The sequence below is a fragment of the Giraffa tippelskirchi genome, chromosome 12 (assembly GCF_054371585.1).
Source record: "Giraffa tippelskirchi isolate mGirTip1 chromosome 12, T2T-mGirTip1v1.2.pri, whole genome shotgun sequence".
In the NCBI taxonomy this organism is placed as follows: Eukaryota; Metazoa; Chordata; class Mammalia; order Artiodactyla; family Giraffidae; genus Giraffa; species Giraffa tippelskirchi.
The window spans coordinates 87,089,672-87,107,844 of NC_137286.1; the positions used below are offsets into that span (position 1 = coordinate 87,089,672).

Genomic DNA, 18,173 nt, shown 5'->3' on the forward strand with positions numbered 1-18,173 from the left:
CTAGAAATTAAAAGAGATCTTATGCAGCATTTAATGACCCCCTATATTGCTCAGATTTCTTAACAAGTGCAGAGAGGTTGAGAATCTTACCCAAGGTTACGCAGCTGCTGAGCACAAACCCTGGGAGCCCTGAGTGCTCCCACCAGTATTCAGTGCTTTCTCTGGAAGGTTTGTGATGAATCTTTCTGGGTCTTGCCTCTGTCCTCCAGAGAAGAGAAATCAGTGCTTCCTACATTCCTATTTCAGAGATAATAAGGTAGGCTCATTATTACTGCCTTGTCCAACAGATCAGACTTGCAACAAAAGAGGAATGATAGTAATAGTGATAATAATGCCATTGTTAAGGCGCCTGGCACCCTCCAAAAGCTTAGGGACACCGCCTCCTGTAATCCTCATCTTATCCTTTTCATGCATTTATCAACGATTGGTCAAGACTTCCAAGGGTGGGTCTTCGCTGGCGGTCCAGTGGTTAAGAATCCGCCTTGCAATGCAGGGGACATGGGTTCGATCCCTGGTCGGGGAACTAAGATCTCATGTGCCATAGAGCAGCTAAGCCCTCACACCACAACTAGAGAGGATATGTGCCAACACTAGAGAAACTGGGCCGCAACAAGAGATGACACAGTGAGGGTATCTAGTGCCACCACTAAGACCCAATGCAGCCAAATACATTTTTAAGAATTAAAAAAAAAAAAAAAGACTTCAAAGTGTTCCAGGCGCTGAGGGTACCACAATGAGCAAACAGCTCCCTGCTCTGGTGGAGCCTGCATTCTGCTGAGAAGTGAGGGGGCCGACAAAGGCAATCACACATATAAGGCAGTTTCAGAGCGTGTTAAGAGCCTTGATGTGATGGAAAGTGCCTGAGAACAAGGGAACTGAAACTTAGCAGGACTCTTCAGGGGAGGGGGCTCCCCGCCCCCTGATTGTTTGTAGAAAAAGTCTTAAGTCTCCTAAGCCTTCTGGGAGTTTCAAAGAGCAGACTCAAGCAGTTACTAATTAGAGAAGTGAGAAAATGCAGAAACAAAGGGCAAGTGGTCAGAAAGGACAGTTCAGGGGTAAAACTAAGGCCTAGTTCATCCTCCAGGGAAACACAGAACAATCTGATTCAAATCTTTGAGTTGCTTTGTGGGGACTAAGGCCCCACCTGGGTGGAGAATGGTAACTACCTGCCGAGCCCCCAGACTTGTTGGAACCAGAAGACTGGTTGGAATTGAGATTCCTGGTCATCTCACCACCAACCAGAAGGAAGTCAGGCACCCGCACCCCTCACCCCACATTTCGCCTTTAACAACTCTTCCTTGGAGCCATCGAGGAGTTCGGGTCTTCTGACTCAAGCCACCTGTTGTCCTTGCTTTAGTTCAGTTCAGTTCAGTCGCTCAGTCGTGTCTGACACTTTGTGACCACATGGACTGCAGCACGCCAGGCCTCCCTGTCCATCAGCAACTCCCAGAGTTTACTCAAACTCATGTCCATTGAGTCGGTGATGCCATCCAACCATCTCATCCTCTGTCGTCCCCTTCTCCTCCTACGTTCAATCTTTCCCAGCATCAGGGTCTTTTCAAATGGGTCAGTTCTTCGTATCAGGTGGCCAAAGTATTGGAGTTTCAGCTTCAGCATCAGTCCTTCCAATGAACACTCAGGACTGATCTCCTTTAGGATGGACTGGTTGGATCTTCTTGCTGTCCAAGGGACTCTCAAGAGTCTTCTCCAACACTACAGTTCAAAAGCATCAATTCTTTGGCACACAGCTTTCTTTATAGTCCAACTCTCACATCCATACCTGACTTGGCCCTGCGATAAACCTTTCTCTGCTCCAAACTCTGACATTTTGGTTTATATGACCTCACTGTGCTCCAGGTACATGAGGACTTGGATTCAATAACAGGACTGAACACTGGGAAGTCCAGAAAGGCGTCCTGAGGAGGTGACATTCGAGCAGAGCCCTGGACAATGAGAAAGAGCCAGCCTCACTGAGGTCTGGGAGGAGAGCTTTCTGGGCAGTGAACAAGGCAAGTTATCAGAAACGCCGAGAGTGGGTTTGGTGTGACCCATGAACTGGAAGGAGGTGGGTGAGTGCGGACAGAAACTGACAACAGCTGGAGGGGAGACCCACCTGGAGAAGGCAGGGCGGGCCGCTCCATGCTTGTCCAGCCTGCCTGTCCAGACCCTGCCCCAGGACTTCCCCGAAAGAAGGTGGTTACTTCCCCTCCCTTGGGAAGAATGTTAGGGAGGCAGGGCGGGCTTTGGGGGAGGGTCAAGGGAAAGGCCTTTGGAAAAAGTTGCATAACTTTAATAAGAGGTGAGGTTTTTTTTTATTTATAATTTTAATATGTAAAATTATGACTTATACTTTTATGATTTATTTACTTATTTTTGGCTGCACTGGGTCTTCATGGCTTTGCTCAGGCTTTCTCTAGCTGTGGTGGCTTCTCTTGTCATGGAGCACAGGCTCTGGGCACACGGGCTGCAGTTGTTGCAGCCCTGAGGCACACGGGCTTCGTTGCTCCGAGTCACATGGAATCTTCCTGGACCAGGGATCAAACCTGTGTCCCTTCCATTGGCAGGCGGATTCTTATCCACTGTGCCACCAGGGAAGTCCAAAAGTGAGTATTATTTAACTCATTTCACACCTGAGCCAGCGCAGGTTGAATGGTGGCTTCTGTTTCCTTCCGAACCATGCCTCTCATTTTCCAGCGTCCATGCCGTTCCGTAAACAAGAGGCTGACCTTCCTCTCAGTCCAGTGCTGCCCCTCCCCTCTGTCACTGGGCCCTCCTCCTGTCTTGTCTCTCGTCTCTCCCAGCTCAGGGCTGAGCTCTCCAGGGGACTCTGGTAGTCGACCTCATTCTGAGGGCTCTGTTCCTATTGGAACTAAAACCTACTTCCTTTTCTTGATCTCAGTTGCAGGGTTTGGGCTCTTACTTGCTCTATGCAGGATTTAGTTCCTTGATCAGGGATCGAACCTGGGCCTCCTGCCTCGGGAGCTCAGAGTCTTAGCCTCTGGACCACCAGGGAAGTCATGAAACCCACTTCCTTTTGTGTACGCATCTACTGCTAGTCTATGCAGAGTCCCTTTCTCCTCTCTGTGTCCTGAGTGACACCACCCGGCTTCCCGGTTGTATGGGCTCACGCTTCCCCTTGAAGGCCTCCCGAGGGGCTGCTGGGGAGGAGAGGAGGAGGCCTTCCGGGGCAACATATCTAACGACACTACCAATCAGGACTGTACTTCACTCTGAATTCTGCAAGGAAATGACGGCAGCTTTGCTCTCTAAAGGAAAGAAAGGCAGACACTTCCCTCTCAGACTTGGTTGAGTGGTCGTGTCCCTCACACAGCAACCTCAGGCGGGGAGAGCCCTTCCTCATCCAGTCATACATTTACACAAGCCCTGCATGTGCTGCGCTTACCCTTTGTGGCCCCGTGGATCGCAGCCCGCCACAAGCCCTACCGCGTGCCAAGCCCCAGGACTAGAAGTGAGTCTTTGAACTTCAGGGAGTCACAGCTGAAGAATAACGTCAGGCACGGTCTAGAGTAACGTTCCCATGTGTTCCCCCGCTTGATGTTCATAAGCAGCCTTGGAGACAGGCGGGGTGGGTGTGCGTATGGTGGTCTCCTTCTGTGGGTTGTCCAAGGTCATAGCAGGCTCCTGGAAGAAGTGGGCTTAACCCAGGGCACTCAACTCCGTGTTTATTCCTCTGGATTCTTAATTCTTCTGACTTTAGGATGGGTGAATTCAGGACGCTGGGGGTTAGATTTTTTTTTTTTTTGGTTGCGCTGGGTCCTCATCACTGCCCTTGTGCCTTCTCCGGCTGTGGCAGGTGCTCGGGCTCACTGCGGGGCCTCTCTTATCGCAGAGCTCTCAAGCTTCAGTACTTGTGGTGCTCAGGCTCCACAGCTGCAGCTTAGTTGCTCAGCAGCGTGTGGAACCTTCCCGGAGAAGGGATCGAACCCATGTCTCCTGCATTGGCAGGCGGATTCTTAACCACTGGACCACCAGGGAAGCCCAGGCATTAGGTTTTCACATGAATTTCAGGGGCACAAGCATTCCATCTGTACCCTCTCCCATCACTCCATTTCCAGCCTCCGGTCCCCTTGCTGTTTTCTCAAACAACTCAAGCACACTAACCTCAGGACCTTTGTACTTCCTGTTGCCCGTGTCTCAGATTCTTAGATGTCTTGTTCCCTTTGCTCTTCTTCCAGATGTGTGCGGCCTGTGCTCTCATCTCAGACGTGCCGGGCCATCTCGTCTCAACATGGCATCCCACCGTTGTTTTCTCTCTCTTCACCCTGCTTTCCTTTTCTTTGTGACGCGTCTCTCCTGACATTACTTCCTGGTGTGTTCCTTTATTATCTGTCTCTTCCTAAGCATAGTGTTAATATCAGGTCTGAGAGGGTAAGGATTTTGATTTGCTCCATGCTGCGTGCACCGTGCCCAGTAAAGTACCTGGCATTTCAACAAAATTAATGTGTATCAACAGAACGGAAGAGCACACACATCGTCGGTCTGGAAGAGTGTTTTAAAAAGTATTTATTTGTTTATTTGGCCATGTTGGGTCTTAGCTGTGGCATGTGGGATCTTTGTTACATCATGCGGGATCTTTTGTTGCGACGCATGGACTCTCTAGCTATGGTGCATGGGCTCAGCAGTTCGGTGTTTGGGCTTAGTCGCCCCGCAGCAAGTGCGATCTTAGTTCCCGGCCAGGGATCTATCAAACCCGTGTCCTCTGCATGGCAAGGCGGATTCTTAATTGCTGGACCACCAGGCAAGTCCCTGAAAGAATATATTTTTTGAAACTACAACTAAATGGATGTCTTAAAACCAGGCTGTCATCGCGAATATTTTTTTTCTCCCATTCTACATATATTTAAATTGGTTTGAATCAAGAATAAGATTTTATGAGAATGAAGTATCGAGGAAACAAGAGGTAGACAATTGCTCATCTGCAAGCAATTCCTTTTCTCGGTGCCTAATGAATTTCCCATAAGTCATAAAAACAGGTCATAAAGGAGATTAAGTATAATATTGCTGTGTGCATTAAGCTCCAATTTCTAATTAGAAACCACAGAAAGTGATTGCTTCAGAGCCAGGTGGGCCTAGCCAGCACAAAAGGAAGTAGAGTCTGGGTAGGATAAGCATCCTATCTAGATAAAATCAGGGCATCCGACTCCAGATTGGTCAAATTATTTAGGGAATTGCCAAATGTCTGTTTCATGCTGACAAAGACAAGCTATCAAAGACTTCATTTAAAAAAAAAATTAGTTATTTGGCTGAACCGGATCTTGAGACTTCCCCAGTGGCTCAGTGGTAAAGAATCCATCCGTAGTGCAGGAGACAGGGGTTAGATCCCAGGCAGGAAGATGCCCTGGAGAAGGAAATGGTAACCCACTCCAGTATTCTTGCCTGGGAAATCCCATGGCCTGGCAGGCCGTGGGGTTGCAAAGAGTTGGACACGACTTAGCGACTAAATAACAACAACAACTGGGTCTTAGTTTTGACACCCAGGATCTTTAGTTGCAGCATGTGGGATCTTGTTTCCTGACCCAGGATTGAACCCCAGGCCACCAGGAGTATCCGCAGTCCTGCTGACCCTTCAATTTCAGCTGGGTGGAACTGATTTTAGACTTTAGACCTCCAGAAGGGTCAGAGGACACCTTTTTGCTTTTGTCTTTCTTTTATAGAGAGGTTTTTTTATATAGACCATTCAAAAAGTCATTATTGAATTTGTTACAATATTACTTCTGTTTTATGTTTTGGTTTCCTGGCTGAAAGGCATGTGGAATCTCAGCTCCTGGACCAGGGATGGAGCCCACACTCCCTGCACTGGAAGGAGAAGTCTTAACCACTGGATCACCTGGGAAGTCCCTAAATTCATGTTGTTTTAAACCACTAAGTTTGAGACAGCTTGTTACAGCGGCAATAGGAAATGAACACAAGTGTTTTCTGGGGATTCCTGGCTTCTGAGGAGTGGAAGCCAGGGCATCTGAATTAGAACTGAGCTTCCTCGATGTGACATGTACACACTGGCCGCTGCCTTAGCAAAAAGCAGAACTGGAGGTTATTAGGAGTGGAAGCCTGGGGCAGCGAGGGGGGTGAAGCAAGGAGAAAGAGGTGCAGACTCCTTGCTCTGAGACAGACCTGTTACCATCTGGCCTCTGTTCTCCAGCGAGCTGTGAGGAGGCACAGCAGGTCGTTCAGTGGTTCATCCACTCAGATGTTGTTGTTCAATCGCTCAGTCATGTCCAACTCTGTGCGACTGCATGAACTGCAGCACACCAGGCTTCCCTGTCCCTCACCATCTCTCAGAGTTTATTTGTTGTTTATTTGCTGAGTTGTGTCCGACTCTTTTAGAATGCCATGGACTGTAGCCTGCCAGGCTCCTCCATCGGGAATTCCCAGGCAAGGATACAGGAGCGAGTTGCTATTCCTTTTCCAGGGGATCTTCCTGACCCAGGGACCAAACCTGGGTGGTCTTGGTCACCTGCATTGCAGGCAAATTCTTTGCTGACTGAGCCACCAGGGAAGCCCCTGGTATTCTTCTAGAGCTTCCCAGGTGGCGCTAGTGATAAAGCAGAAAATGTAAGAGACGCAGGTTCCATCCCTGGGTTGGGAAGATCTCCTGGAGGAGGGCATGGCAACCCACTCCAGTATTCTTGCCTGGAGAAACCCACGGACAGAGGAGCCTGGCGGGCTACAGTTCATAGCGTCACACAAGAGTCGGACACGACTGAAGCGATGAACACGTACACACGCAAACTAAGACAATTACCAAGGTGACTTCTAAGGTATCTGAAAAAGGCCACACTTAAGATACAGGGTGGTAAGTGCAGTCACTCAAAGCTGTCCTATAAAATTCCCCTCGAGGCAACATTTTGCTTGGTGCAATGTTTGTATTCCTGGTATCAAAGCCTTTAAAACTGTGTGCTCGCACTTTGCTTTCTACTAATTCCCTGGAAATCTTCAAAAGCATAGCCTTGTGAGATGAATTTCACCATAGCTTTTGCATTTTACTGCCTTTGTCAGCTCTAACTCTGTCCTTTATCAAGGTCACCTCTCAATGAATAGCGTCTCATGATCCCGTTTACAGTCCAAAGTGGTTATTCGGCCTCAGGACTTTTTCAGTTTGGAAGAATTACACTCGGCAGATGTTCTTCAGTCATCTAGAATGTCAGCCCAGGGAACCATAATTCCAGTCAATTGCCCTCCCTGAATCTTGCTGTTTTTTCTTGAGCGTTCTGAGTTTATCATGAGAAATTTTACTAGAGGAACGTGTTTAAAGTCAGAGGGAAAACAGGTGCAGAGTAAGGATGAGTCTGGAGGGAGTTGAGGGGGAGAAAACTCTTTGGTAAAATTCTAGATTCTCTGTCAAACAGCAAGCATCATGGAACAGTTATTAGTACAGAAGGCAGTGCTCACTGATGGTAAAGTGAAACAGAGATGTGACGGCAAGGGCTTCCCTGGTAGCTCAGTGGTTAAGAATCTGCCTGCCAACGCAGGGGACTTGGGTTCGATTCCCGGCTGGAAAAGATTCCACATGGCTTGGAGTGACTAAGCCCTTGTACCACAACCACTGAGCCCCCCGCTCTGGAGCCCGCACGCCCTGGAGCCAGTGCTCTGAAGCCAGAGGAGCCACCGCAATGAGAAGCCTGCAACTGGAAAGCAGCCCCCGACTCCCTGCAACTAGAGAAGAGCTCTCACAGCAACCAAGACCCGATACAGCCAAAAATCAATAAATAAAATTACTTTAAAAAGATGTGACATCAACTGTGGATTTGAAAGATAAGCTTTCAGCTTACAAAAAGTTAAATAATACAAGAGAAATACCAAGCTAGGTCATTGCTATTTGTTAGTGAAGTATCCATAGAGTCATTCTTTTTTTTTCAATATTTGCTTGGCTGCATTGGGTCTTAGCTGGGCACATGGGATCTTTAATTTTCATTACAGCATGCAGGATATTTAGTTGCTGCATGCGAACACTTAGTTGCAGCATGTGGAATCTAGCTCCCTGACCAGGGATTGAACCCAAACCCCCTTGCATTGAGAGCATGGATCTTAGCCACTGTACCACAGGGAAGTCCCCGACAGAGTCATTCTTTCACAATGTACTTGGTCCCAGCCACTGGTATGTAACGGTGAATGAGCCACTAGGTGAGGCGTCCTGGAGGACCGGCCATCTATTCCAACTCAAGGGAGAAGAGAGGGAAATGATGGTGTGAACAGAGCCACTGAAATCCAGTACTGAGTCATAGGACCGTGAGTCCGTCACTTGAGTTATTTCTCCCAAAGCAATCAGCTGGCCCTGGATCCCTTCCACAGCTCACTTGAGCTTGTTAGAAGGCTTAATTTTTGATAGAGCAGCTCTGAACTCTCCCCCAGTTAGGTCAGTCACTTTCGCTTTCTGGTCAGATGAGGCCCTGTTGTGCTGGAACTTGGCACCACGTGCAGAATAAAGGTCTAGGACAAGCCTGGGGCATGGTTCTGAAAAGCTGGAGGAGGGTGGGAGCTGACGCACTTGTGTTTGAACCCGGCAGACCTGGAGCCTGTGCCATCACCGTGTGACCCAGGCTCACCTCTTTGCTGAAAGATGATTAAAGGCACAAGATCACCCAGCTGGTTAGGGACCCAACTGGCCCACAGCTCCACGGCGCTTCCCATCTTTTGTGGAACCATGATGTCTGGTGGCTCAGACAGTAAAGAATCTGCCTGCAATGTGGGAGACCTGGGTTTGATCCCTGGATTGGGAAGATCCCCTGGAGGAAGGCATGGCAACCCCACTCCAGTATTCTTGCCTGGAGAATCTCCATGGACGGAGGAGCCTGGCGGGCTGCAGTCCATGGGGTCGCAAAGGGTCAGACACGACTGAGCGATTGAACACGGTGTCTTCAAGTCCTGGGCTGTTCTAGGCGATGTCAACTCCCATGTGTCCCTGTCACTATCCTTGCCTTTTCCTTCCTCTCTGAGTCATCTTTTTATTCTCCTTTGGTCCTTCACTTCTTTCTCAGAAGATAAGGTAATGGGACTTCCCTGATGTCCCAGTGGTAAGACTCTGAGCTCCCAATGCAGGGGGCCTGGGTTCGAAGCTGCATGCCGCAACTAAGACCCAGTGCAGCCAACAGTGATAATTTTAAAAATAGGTAGGGCCAAAAAGAAGAGAAGGTAGTGTCCTCCACCCCCAGAGTTCCTCTCATTTGTCCTTGGTAGGTGATGTGCTGGCCACTTCCTCCCAGGGCGCTGGCCCCTCGCCGGCTCTCCAGCCCGTGTCAGCTGCTCCTGAGGTGGGTCCTTAATCACTGCTCATCTCCATGTCCCTGGGAGCCCTCAGTCAGAACTAAGGCCTTCCCTGCTGCCTGTGTAACTTCAGTGAGTCTAGCCCTCACTCATCTCTAGCCCTCACTTATTTTCTGAGTGCTAGTTCCATATGGGCTTCCCATGTGGCGCTAACGGTAAAGAACCTGCCTGCCAACTCAGGAGACAGAAGAGACGCAGGTTCGATCCCTGGGTGGGGAAGATCCCCTGGAGGAGGAAAGGGCAACCCACTCCAGTATTCTTGGCTGGGAACCCCGTGGACAGAGGAGCCTGGTGGTCGGACACAACGGAACCGACTTAGCACGCAGGTGGCACACGCAGATCCACACAGCAAATTGACCCAGACGCTTTCAGGTGAAGTCTTGTCAGGCAGCTCCGCATGTCTCAGACGGAAGCATCTCCTGTGCCTCTAACCTCCCTCTTCCCCAGAGTGGCATCACCAGAGCCAGGACACGAGCCCGGAGCCCAGGCATCTGTCTCAACTCCCTCCGCTCCACCCCCGTGGTGGGTCAGTCAAGTCCTCTGCTCTCTGCCTCCTTCACCTCCTCTGTTCCCACCACTGCTGTCTTAGTTTAGCTTCTCAGCTGGGAAACGTACATTCACGCTTCAGGACTGGGGCAGTTCAAGCGCCATCTCCCCCAGGAAGCTTTCCAAAAGCCGCTTCAGACTATTACGTAATTGTTAGGTTCTTTTGTTTTTCTTTTTTCATCAGACCTTAAATCTCTAAAGGCAAAGGCAATTTTCCCCCCTTGTACCCAGCATGGCATTTAGTGATGGTTCAGTACATGAATACGTGAGTATATAAATGACCAAGATGAGGAAATAATACTTCTTTTCCATAACTGCCCACGGGATTCATGGTCAAATAAGGACGTTTCCATTTTTACCTACCACTCTCCACAGGTTTTATAGTTATTTTCTTTTTCCCCAGGCATATTTTCTCTTGTTCTATTTCATTCTCTGCTCTACTAAATACAAAGGGAAATAAGACTCAAGACTCAGGATATAAGGCAACTATATACTCCAATAAAAATTTAATTAAAAAAAGGCTCAAAATAACACACTAGTGACTGGAAATTCAATTCTAGTTTCCTGGACCAGAGAATTAAGTGTATATAAATCTTCAATGGAAGTTAAATTTGCAAACCACAATTAGACCAAATTAGCAATTAGAAACCTCATTGTTCTCTACTGGAGAGTCTCTTTACATCCTCTCGGGGCTAGCTGTAGAAACACCACTTGTACACAATATACCTCCCTAATCCCTTCTTGTGGGATAGTTGGCTGTTATGGCTCATTTTAAGGTAAAGTGTTGTTAGTGGGTGAGAGCAGATAATAAAATGTGAGCTTGGAGACATTCATTATAGACATTCAATATCTCGTGATATTCTCACAGAAAATGGAGGCCCGAAAACAACTATCAGCCTAATCTTGTGAATTTCCACATTGGCATCACTAATTATAATTTACCTGTGTGTGTGTGTGCGTGTGTGTGTATCAGTCAGTCATGTCCAACACTTATTAATCACTCACATCATGCCGTGTATCACATAGTCACAACTGGGAAACCACCTAGCCATCACCAACATTTTTTCAAATGGAAAAAGAACAGTGAACACCACACACACACACACACACCATCCTTAGTTTTTATTTTTCCGTGAATTCTGATTAAAGGAAATATATTTGGGAAAAGGGCCATCCTGTTTGCTTATGTAGGACTTTTTTTTTTTTTTAATTTGGAAAAGAGATGCTGAGTCAAAGTGTGCAGGTCATTCTCTTGTACAGATCAATGTGCTTCAGCCAAAGTCTAGTTATCCTCTTTAGGTAAGTAGGTGAAATGGTCACAGTGGTAATATGGGTGCTTATAGCTCTGGCTGTAGAATCTTCTCCAGGCTGCTGGAAAATCTAAATTAAGGCCAGGGGTTCCTGATCATATATTATAGACCGCTGTCAATTTAAAACCCTTCTGTGGTGCTAGTAGACAAATCTGGCCTTTATCCAATCTGAAAGGAATGCAGGTTCATGTGACTCAAACCATCAAGTAAGAACTGGCCTTGACCTGCGGGGAAGGACGGTAATGATGACAGAAATCCGACAGGACTTGTCAGTTGCAGCAGAAGCACGCTTTGGAGGCGTGGCTGCTGCTTGTTCTGCCTTCTGCAGAGGAATTTGTTAGTTAACCAGCACTGGTTGAGTGTCTGCTCCGTTTAGAGCTCATACTACGTGGACTGCCGAAACATGTGCTCTTCAGCTTATAAATGCATTGAGCGTTTTAAACAGGCAATGTGTCTTACACCCTTTAAAAAGGCTTGTGTCACTCTAGGAACCACCCACTAATTATTTTATGTAGGGTTGCATTGGTTCTGTGACGGTTCTCTTTCACAATAGCCATGATAAGGTGGGCTTAACTGTGTTGACAATTCAGTTCTTTATGTTCTGACTGCGTGAAACCACATCCAACAGCCGACACAAGCAGTGTCTGTGTAAGAGGCACAATCAGACATAAATTGTTCCCTTTCAGATGGTTCCCTTGAGCCTGGGCACTGACCTGGGCAGTGGCTGGGTTTCTGTCATGCATCTTCTTGGCAAAACCCAAAGTGATGTTTAAAACTAGAGATTATAGAAGTTGTTAGAACAACTGGATGTATCTGTGGAATAAATAATGTGCAATTTTGAAAAGTTTACTTAAGGAAAGTATAAATCTATAAGACATATTTTGTTATTAGTTCTATATATATACTAGTATGTACATTAGTGTTATCAGGTAGGAAATCTGCAAGTAACAGTATCTGCTCATAGGGGAGTTTCCTGTTGGCCCAGGGGTTAGGACTTGGGGCTTTCACTTCAGGGGCCCAGGTTTGATCCCTGGTCAGGGAATTAAGATCCCGTAAGCTGCATGGGCTTCCCCGGTGGCTCAGATGGTGAAGAATCTGCCTGTGATGTGGGAGACCCAGGTTCCATCCCTGGGTTGGGAACATCCCCTGGAGAAGGCAATGGCTACCCACTCCAGTGTTCTAGCCTGGAGAATTCCACGGAGAGAGGAGCCTGGCGGGCTACATCCCATGGGGTCACAAAGAGTTGGACAGGACTGAACAACTAACACTTTCACTTTTTCACTTCAAGCTTCATGGAGCAGCCATAAATAAATAAATCTTTTTAAAAAAAAAAACAAAAACAGCTGTGTGCTTAACAGTGATGTTTTTCTCATAGAACAAGAAGTCTGGAGGTAAGAAGCTCCAGGCACTGGCATAGCTTCCCAACAACGCTAATAAGGACCCTGACTCTCTGTCTTCCTGTCCTGCTCCTCTTGGCCACATGGTCTTTTGTTACAAACTTGTCCCTTTGTATCGTAAGATGACTTCCATGGCTCCGGGTACCGCGTCTGTCTTACAGGCGGGAGCGTGGAGAAGGGCAGTCCTGTGGCCACTCTTCTTGGGCCTGGTCCTTTTATGAAGAAGTAAAAGCTTCCTCAGACACTCTCCCTTCCCCGCAGGAGTGCCAGCTCTATCTTGGTGGTTGGAACTTGTAACTTGGCCATGCTTAGCTGCAGAAGGCCTGGGAGAGGCAGTATTAACGTTTTCCAGCTTCTGTAGCGGAGGGCTGGCAAAGCAGAGGAGGGCTAGGAAGAAGCTGTCCTACCAGCAATAGCAGAGAGCGGCTACCAGCTTTCCTTAGGGAAGCAGGGAGTGGCCAGGATCCTTTCAGTTGCTTCCTTTTGTGGCACTTAAATCGAATTCTACCCAGTTGGGGCTTCCCAGGTGGTTCAGTGGAAGGTCTGGATCCCTAGTTCTAGGCTACTTACTAAGCTGTGTCAAACTGGCCTTTTTGTGGGTGCAGGTAGGGATTGGAGCTGTTTTACTATTTATAAAGAGTTATCTGCCTTTCTACCTTCATTTGCTCAAAGCTAAAGCCCTACAAGTTTGCTACTTTGACTACCCACGAGTGGCTTTTAGGATCTTAGTTCCCCAAACAGCAATTGAACCTGGGCCCTTGGCAGTGAAAGTGCAGAGTCTTAACCACTGGACTGCCCGGGAATTCCTTTGATGTGACTTTTAGAAGCAGTATCTTGCAAATTTAGAATAAATCAATAAAACAGCAACAAATCCCACCCCTTCGCCTATATTTTCATTGCTCTGATGGTATATATTCTTATTTTTTTCCCATTGAAGAAAGTTTGGGTGAAATTCACATAAGCTAGATCTCACCATTTAAAAAGTGTATTTAGTGGCATTTAGTGCATTTACAGTGCTGTGTAAACATTACCTCTATGGAGACCCAGAATATGTTTTAGAACAAGTCAGCAAAATGCTGGGGAAGATGTGGTCCTCTGTGCTGAAAAGACCGTCGATGATGCCTGCAAGACGCCCTGCACCCCTCCTACCCCAACCCAGGGGCTCTGGGCTCACAGACTTAAGTTCACTATAGGCTTCACATGAGAAAAAACAATCTTTCCAATGAACAGTTACTGGACATCTGTCCCAGTTCTCAGAACTCTCTTGGCCTTGCCCTTTCAGATGTCACAGGTTGCAGTGAGAAGCTCTTTGTTTGCTGAGGATTTGCTGTTTATGGTAGCTTAGATACCAGTTCAGTTCACACAAAAACAAACAAATGATGACCAACCTGAGTCAGGTACAAGGCCATGAGTGGACTTGGGGTGACATGAAAGTAGAATCTCTCCTTTGACTTACCCACTGGGAGAGGAATTTTCCAGGTTAAGTCCTTAAGATGAGTTTTCAGAGGTCCAGGCCGCAGTTTTATTTGCAGAGCCCCGTACCCTTCCTTGGCACCATCACAGAATCAGCACGTTGGATCCCCGCAGCAGTCTGACGGAGGAGGCTGGGCAGGTGTTGCCAGGATCCCCCTCTTCCCAGCACTCCCCTCCTCTAACTGTAGAGGTAGAAAAGAAGGGCCACAGAGGCCCCTCTAATTACAGAATAACTCGGAAAGAGATTTCATTTGAATTTTTTTTTTTTTTTGGTTGCACCATGCAGCTTGTGGGATCTTAGTTCCCTGATCAGGGATTGAACCTGTGCCCCCTGCAGTGGAAATGCAGAGTCCTAACCACTGGACCACCGGGAATTCCCTGATTTGACTTTTATAACCAGTGTTTTTCAAACTTTTGAGTTTTCCATGTGTCGGATTATGAACAAAAATGAAAGAAAATAGAACAATAAATGTCGGAGTGCATTGTAGTCATAGTAAGTATTTTTTCCTGAAATGTTTGCCTTGGTCGTGTGTGTGTGTGTGTGTGTGTGTGTGTGAGTGAGTGTGTACTCGGTGATGATGCAAAATGTGTTTCCTGATGTGGGTTACAGTTTAACCGATCTCAAAGCCCTGGGCAGGAATGGCTGTGGTCCCTTCAGCACTACTCAGATTTGAACACTGCCAGCCTCAGGCCTTGCCCGCTGCCTGACGGTGATGTCATGTGTGTGTGTTCAGAGTCCTGTGCTCTTTATCAAAAGCAAAAATTGGGTGTCTGCCCCAAAGACAAATTCCAAGAACCGAAAACATGACTCGCACTGGTTGTAAAATGTTTCGACTTTCCAGTGGTGAGAACAATGTCAGTCCTGGCTTTGCTGTCTCCACTTATTTTTTGAGTGTTCGCGAACATTTTAGGGCATTTCTACAGCCACAGGCCAGTGCACTGACCTGCCTCCTGGCCCCAAGAAGCACACTGCAGGGAGCTCTGGCTAAAATTACCCCACGGAGGTCACCTGTTAGCCTCCTTTATCCTGTGCCTCTCAGCATCAGACAGCCTGGATCACTTACAATTCCCCAATTTCTTTTTCATGGAAAGAGCCATTTATTCCATCTGTTGGAGATTGCATTTGGCCCCTTTATCTTGCTTCTGATACACTTAAGTCTGATAGTTTTCTTAGGCAGTGTCTACATGAAGGCACCCAGAAAGTTAGAGAGTGAAATATTTAGCCAAATAATTGGCTTGAACAATGCAGATAATTCCAATTAAAGCCCATTGATTTTTTTCTTTTTTGCATGTTGCATTAGGTAGTTTTCATAATGTCCCACAGATATAACTTAACCATAAGAGCAAATAAAAAGCCATTTTGGTTTCTGTTCCATGTATTTTTGAAACTGTATCATTCAAAAATTAATTGAAAGTACTGAGTATGAATCTTGGGGACAAAACCACTAAGAAATATGAGAAGCTTTTACTTTAGGCTCTTATCCAGTTAGCTATATTGGTTTTATGGGGGTTTTTTTTGTAAATTTTCTGGCCAGACTGTGAGGCTTTCAGGATCTTAGTTCCCCTACCAGAGATTGAACCTGTGCCCCCTGCAGTGGAAGCACGGAGTCTTAACCACTGGACTGCCAGGGAAGTCTGGGCCCTTTGTGTATAACCTGAGTCATTTGTAATGACGGTCATAATAACAAGGGCAACGGTGCTATTGATTATACGCAGGGAACTGTGCTCATGATTTCATTTATTCCCTTTAATTCTTACAAAAACCCTCTGAAGAGAGTTTGTGATTTTACTTTTAAGAGAACTGAGACTTATAAAAAAGACGAATAACTTTTCAAGTTCTCCTGAGTTGGATGCCAGATCCCCAAGCTGCATCTTTGTGGAGGAAGAGAAATTAGTCAGGAATGTGAGTCCTTTCAGCCATTTTCATAGAGGTGTTCATATGTTTTTTGTTCCCCCTCCTCCCTGCTCAGCCTATCAGCTCACCAGGTGCAGAAACTGTAGCGGAAAAACCTCAACACATTCCTGAGTGTTTATGGGGAGACGGGGAGGATGAAGGTCATTTCCTAAGGAGCAGACCCCAGAGACCCAGGCATGGACCTGCCTGAGAGCCAGACCTGCGATGGAAGAACAGAGGGCTTATTGCGGAGAGAGAGTAGATGCAAACCCAGCTGACAGGGCTGGGAGATGGGGTGGTCAGGGGAATCGGCGAGTATGGATGAGTGTCGTATTGCTGCTATGACGAGTTACCACAAGCTTGGTGCTATAAAACTATAAACAGTTATTATCTTTTGTTCTAGAGGTCAGAAGTCTGGAATGGAACTCAGAAGGCAAAAATCAACTGATTGTCAGGGCTGTACACCTTCTGATGACTCCAGGGGAAAAATCTGTTTCCTTGACTTTTCCAGCTTCTAGAGGCTGCCCACATTTCTTGGTTTAGGGCTCTTTTTTGTCTTCAGAGCCAACAATGGCAGGTTGAGTTCTTCTCATCAGATCACTCCAGCCTACATCCACAGTCATATTGTGTCTCTGACTTTTCTGCCTCCCTCCTTCACTTAGAAGGATACATGTGATTATGTTGGGCCCATTCATTATCTTGGGTAACCCAAGATACCCTCCCACCAAAAAGTCAGCTGATTAGCAACCTTAATTCTATCTGCAATCTTAATGCTCCTTTGCCATATAACCTAACATAGTCACAGTTTCTAGGGATTAGGACACTGAGTTCTCTGGGGCTATTATTATGACTATCACAGTGGCCTCTTAGATAAAAGCAACATTTGACCTGAAACTGAAAAAAATGAGTTAATGTCAGGTTGTGAAAGGAGGGAGCAGGACAGGTAGCAGTCCAAGCAGAGGTGACAGTCTGTGCAGATGGAAAAGAGCTTGGCGACTCAGAAGACCCGGCATCATGCCGGGCTCCAAGGCCAGGGTAGGGACCTGGGAGCTTGTGCTAAGGACAGTGGAGAGCTTTTAAAGGCTTTTGGGCATCAGGAACGCTTGATCCAGATCACTGTGCTCTATGGAGATAGATGAAGGAGCCAAGAGAGGACATGAGAGGCTAGTTATTACCATATACCTTCCTTCCTGGGAGTTCATTCCACCAAATTTGGACAGAGAGTCACCAGAGATTCGCCAAAATCCATTTTGTTTTCCTGTGCTAAGTTGCTTTAGTCATGTCCGACTCTTTGTGACCCCATGAACTGTAGCTCACCAGGCTCCTCTGTCCATGGGATTCTCCCGGCAAGAATACTGGAGCAGGTTGCCATTTCCTTCTCCAGTTTGTTTTCCTAGATGTACAGTTAAAGCACACTTCCCAGCATCCTGGTATTATTAGTGAGGCTTTGAGACTAATTCTTGCCTATAGACTGTGACCAGAGACAGTAAAGAGCAGGTGGGCCCTCTCTCTCTTCCTTTTCTACGGAGATCTTGGATGCCATCAGTGAAGAGGGTTGCTTTGGCAGAAGGGAGGATCCTGGGTTCCTGAATGACACTATGGAGCACAGCCCCATTATTATTCTGACTGTTGTATGTGAGAGGAAGCAATATGCTTCACTCTGTTACAGCACTGAGATACGGAGTTATCTTTTGCACTAGTTAGCTAAGTCCAGCTAATAAACATCTGCTGGATGCTCAGTCACTCGGTCATGTCCAACTCTTTGGAACCCCATGGACTCTAACCCGCCGGCACCTCTGTCCATGGATTTTTTTCAGCCAAGAATAATACTGAAGTGGGTTTCCATCTCCTCCTCCAGGGGATCTTCCTCACCCAGGGATCGAACCTGCATCTCCTGGCATTGGTAGGTGGATTCTTGACCACTGAGCCACCTGGAAGCCCAGTAGACAACCAGACAGACAGACCAATAAATAAAGCAAAATAATTTTGAGTTTTAACAAGAGCTCTGAAGGAAGTTAACGTGTGAAGTGATGAGAAATAATTAGGTGTTGCTCCCTCAGAAAGGATGGTCATGAAAAGGATTTCTAACGAAGTGGCATTTGATCAGAGGCTTAAAAGATGAGAAACAGCGGCTCTGAGCAGAGGGAGTGGAGATCTTTGTGGACAAAGAAATTAATAAATGTGATGACCCTGAATGAGGAGACACCGGCTGTGTTGCTAGGAGGAAAAAGGTGGCTACCGTGGCTGGAACTTGAAGCACCGTCAGAAACT

The 18,173-nt window shown here is 47.0% G+C and overlaps 1 protein-coding gene and 1 non-coding gene across 3 annotated transcripts in view; one reads left to right on the top strand and one right to left on the bottom strand.

Annotated features, from left to right (window-relative positions):
- SLC25A30 (solute carrier family 25 member 30) overlaps window positions 1-18,173 on the top strand; it is a 107,945-nt gene that overhangs the window by 57,170 nt on the left and 32,602 nt on the right. The window lies entirely within an intron of this gene.
- Window positions 14,309-14,382, bottom strand: TRNAG-UCC (transfer RNA glycine (anticodon UCC)). The gene has a single exon. It is a non-coding gene; the product is annotated as a tRNA-Gly (tRNA).